Source organism: Oncorhynchus mykiss, chromosome 2 (genome assembly GCF_057628025.1).
Source record: "Oncorhynchus mykiss isolate SJ-2025 chromosome 2, ASM5762802v1, whole genome shotgun sequence".
Taxonomy (NCBI): Eukaryota; Metazoa; Chordata; class Actinopteri; order Salmoniformes; family Salmonidae; genus Oncorhynchus; species Oncorhynchus mykiss.
Genome location: NC_143023.1, coordinates 1,990,091 through 1,994,747, shown reverse-complemented (window position 1 = coordinate 1,994,747; position 4,657 = coordinate 1,990,091). Strand labels below are relative to the sequence as shown.

Here is a 4,657-nt window from a genome sequence, read left to right as displayed (position 1 = left end):
GACATGATCAGTCCAATCAAAGCTACAGTACATATAACGTGATTTGACGTCATTTTATCCGCGGCCAATGACCTTGAGCCTTCTTGGATGGGCACCCTCTACGGCAGCAGCCGAAAGGCCTAGAATGTTCAATGTCTCCTCTTAACACTTGGCAGTGATGTAAAAATCTCCATGAGTGACAGAACACTGAGCCAATCACGGCGCAGCCCTCCGTATTTTCTGCTGGCTCGCCCCACCGCCACCACCACAGAGAGCACTGAGCTAGGCTGAAACACCTGCCTTTTGGAACTGCTGTACTCAACAACAACAAAAGAAAGAGACCATGTTTGTACGCGGCTTTATTAACTCAATGATGATATAGTTTTTTTTTGTACATCGTTTGCAAACTGATATGTGACACGCATTAACGTCAAAATAACATGCAAAACAGGCAAGTCCCACCCCCCGCTTAAACACCTGAATGACAGGTCACCACTGAAAGTAAGTAAAAGTAGAAATCATTTCAAATTCTTTATATTAAGACAACCAGATGGTGCCATTTTCATGTTTTGTATTTTATTTACAAAAAAAGCCAGGGACATATTGCATCACTCCATCATTTGCAAATGAAGCGTTTGTTTTGTGAGTCCTCCAGATCAGAGGCAGTAGGGATGACCAGGGATGTTCTCTGTTTAGTGAGTCCTCCAGATCAGAGGCAGTAGGGATGGACCAGGGATGTTCTCTGTTTAGTGAGTCCTCCAGATAAGAGGCAGTAGGGATGACCAGGGATGTTCTCTGTTCAGTGAGTCCTCCAGATCAGGGATGACCAGGGATGTTCTCTTGATAAGCGCGTCAATTGGACCATTTCCCTGTCAAAATATAACAAGTGATTTTGGGTGTCAGAGAAAATGTATGGAGTCAAAATAACATTATTTTCTTTAGGAATGTAGTGAAGTAAAAGTAAAAGTTGTCAAAAAATATAAATCGTAAAGTAAAGTACAGATAACCCCCCCCCAAAAAAACTACTTAATTAGTACTTTAAAGTATTTTTACTTAAGTACTTTACACCACTGAGTGCATGACCACCACAGGCACCTACTTCAGAGACAAGTCTTGAGCAGTAGAAAACTAATTCACTTTAAAAATACACCTTCACGCATCTTCAACGAGATGTGGATGAATCAACTTCAGGTCAAGAAACTGCCATTTATCATAAATCAGAAAAACAAATCAGATTTTCTTTTGGCACAGGTATATGATATAGAAAAACACAATGGGATGCTTTACAATACAAAGGGTTGGAGTCAATTCCACCTCAATTCAGTTTAGTATAGTGTAGATCTACCTAGGTTAAGGTGGTATAGTGTAGATCTACCTAGGTTAAGGTTATATGGTATAGTGTAGATGTACCTAGGTTAAGGTGGTATAGTGTAGATCTACCTAGGTTAAGGTGGTATAGTGTAGATCTACCTAGGTTAAGGTTATATAGTATAGATGTACCTAGGTTAAGGTGGTATGGTGTAGATGTACCTAGGTTAAGGTGGTATAGTGTAGATGTACCTAGGTTAAGGTGGTATGGTGTAGATGTACCTAGGTTAAGGTGGTATAGTGTAGATGTACCTAGGTTAAGGTGGTATAGTGTAGATGTACCTAGGTTAAGGTGGTATGGTGTAGATGTACCTAGGTTAAGGTGGTATGGTGTAGATCTACCTAGGTTAAGGTGGTATGGTGTAGATCTACCTAGGTTAAGGTGGTATAGTGTAGATCTACCTAGGTTAAGGTTATATGGTGTAGTGTAGATCTACCTAGGTTAAGGTGGTATGGTGTAGATGTACCTAGGTTAAGGTGGTATGGTGTAGATGTACCTAGGTTAAGGTGGTATAGTGTAGATCTACCTAGGTTAAGGTTATATGGTGTAGTGTAGATCTACCTAGGTTAAGGTGGTATGGTGTAGATGTACCTAGGTTAAGGTTATATGGTATAGTGTAGATCTACCTAGGTTAAGGTGGTATAGTGTAGATGTACCTAGGTTAAGGTGGTATGGTGTAGATGTACCTAGGTTAAGGTGGTATAGTGTAGATGTACCTAGGTTAAGGTGGTATAGTGTAGATGTACCTAGGTTAAGGTGGTATGGTGTAGATCTACCTAGGTTAAGGTGGTATAGTGTAGATCTACCTAGGTTAAGGTTATATGGTATAGTGTAGATCTACCTAGGTTAAGGTTATATGATATAGTGTAGATCTACCTAGGTTAAGGTTATATGATATAGTGTAGATCTACCTAGGTTAAGGTGATATGGTATAGTGTAGATGTAGCTAGGTTAAGGTGGTATAGTGTAGATGTAGCTAGGTTAAGGTTATATGGTATAGTGTAGATGTACCTAGGTTAAGGTGGTATAGTGTAGATGTAGCTAGGTTAAGGTTATATGGTATAGTGTAGATCTACCTAGGTTAAGGTTATATGGTATAGTGTAGATGTACCTAGGTTAAGGTTATATGGTATAGTGTAGATGTACCTAGGTTAAGGTTATATGGTATGGTGTAGATGTACCTAGGTTAAGGTGGTATAGTGTAGATGTAGCTAGGTTAAGGTTATATGGTATAGTGTAGATCTACCTAGGTTAAGGTTATATGGTATAGTGTAGATGTACCTAGGTTAAGGTTATATGGTATAGTGTAGATGTACCTAGGTTAAGGTTATATGGTATGGTGTAGATGTACCTAGGTTAAGGTGGTATAGTGTAGATGTAGCTAGGTTAAGGTTATATGGTATAGTGTAGATCTACCTAGGTTAAGGTTATATGGTATAGTGTAGATGTAGCTAGGTTAAGGTTATATGGTATAGTGTAGATGTACCTAGGTTAAGGTTATATGGTATGGTGTAGATGTACCTAGGTTAAGGTGGTATAGTGTAGATGTAGCTAGGTTAAGGTGGTATAGTGTAGATGTACCTAGGTTAAGGTGGTATGGTGTAGATGTACCTAGGTTAACGTGGTATAGTGTAGATGTACCTAGGTTAAGGTGGTATGGTGTAGATGTACCTAGGTTAAGGTGATATGGTATGGTGTAGATGTACCTAGGTTAAGGTGGTATAGTGTAGATGTACCTAGGTTAAGGTGGTATAGTGTAGATGTACCTAGGTTAAGGTGGTATAGTGTAGATGTACCTAGGTTAAGGTGGTATAGTATAGTGTAGATGTACCTAGGTTAAGGTGGTATGGTGTAGATGTACCTAGGTTAAGGTGGTATAGTGTAGATGTACCTAGGTTAAGGTGGTATGGTGTAGATGTACCTAGGTTAAGGTGGTATAGTGTAGATGTACCTAGGTTAAGGTGGTATGGTGTAGATGTACCTAGGTTAAGGTGGTATAGTGTAGATGTACCTAGGTTAAGGTGGTATGGTGTAGATGTACCTAGGTTAAGGTGGTATAGTGTAGATGTACCTAGGTTAAGGTGGTATGGTGTAGATGTACCTAGGTTAAGGTGGTATAGTGTAGATGTACCTAGGTTAATAAAGTGGTATGGTGTAGTGCAGCTGTACCTAGCTTAACGTGGCATATGTCTCCCCAATCTGGCAATACAGGGTCATGGCGAAGGCCATTCCAAAGATCATCAAGACTGCGATGCCAAATGCAATCCCCAGGGTGATGAATGTACCCTTCGCGATGACTGACATCACCAACTTGGTACAAGGTCTCAAGTACACTTTGCGTTGTCCGTCTGCGAGTTTGCACTCCTGAGTGGTGTCACGGCAGTCACAAGAGGCGGGGACTGTTGAGCCCCAGTCTGAAGGTCCATGGATCAGTCCACAACACTTTGCCTGCTCTTCCAGTTTCTGCATGAACATCTGGAACAAAGACGACTGGTTCCTCAGCGGTAGCAGCTTCTCCGTCAACCATTCCTCAATCTTATTCACTCCGACAGCTCCCAGGATTCCAGCGATCACCAGGAGGATGAAGATGAGGAGCAGCCCGACGAAGAACAGCATGAGCATGACGCGGCTTTCCCTGATGGCACCAAAGCAGCCCAGGAAGCCGAGCACCGTGATGATGGTACCGACGGCTATCAGCAGGTTCAGCCCCGGTAACAACCCCCCAAACACAGGGTTCACTTTGAGGTAGATGGAGACTCCAAGGATGATGCATCCACTGATCCAGAACAGCAGGTTGAAAACGAAGAGGAAGTACTTGATACATTTGTTCACAGCCATCTTCTAAACTTCCAACAGCCAGGCAAGACGTGACAGAGCAACTTGAAGATGTACAGTGTGTGAGAGTGAGTGTACCAGATCTGTCACCTATGTAAAAAAAAATATATTAAAAAAATAACAACCCGAAGCTGTAGGTGTGGCTTAGTGACTCCTCATTCCAGAAACCAACCGTTTTCTACTTTTAAAAAAACGTTATCTAAAAACTGACGCTGGTTCAGCCCTCTGCTAGACTACTTCAACAAAGTCTGAGCAGTGAGCTCTGCTTGAGGCTGTTAGATTAAATGCATGACTTCAGCTGTATCCTGTATGACATGCAAATACTTTTTTAGCATGCCCTGAAGACTTTCCTCATGCAAATGGATCAGGTTAATAATCATGACAAACCAGCCTCCACCTGAACAGTTTCTCTCTCCGTGCTGTGGCCCTCACCAGCCTCCACCTGAACAGTTTCTCTCCCCGTGCTGTGGCCCT

The 4,657-nt window shown here is 41.8% G+C and overlaps 1 pseudogene across 1 annotated transcript; it reads right to left on the bottom strand.

Moving 5' to 3' along the window:
* Window positions 1-325: 325 nt before the first annotated feature.
* LOC118936923 (tetraspanin-8 pseudogene) lies at window positions 326-4,433 on the bottom strand (annotated as a pseudogene). Its single transcript, XR_016490362.1, has 2 exons — window positions 3,518-4,433; window positions 326-848 (listed from the first exon to the last, which is right to left on the bottom strand). The product of XR_016490362.1 is annotated as a tetraspanin-8 pseudogene (transcript).
* Window positions 4,434-4,657: the final 224 nt, after the last annotated feature.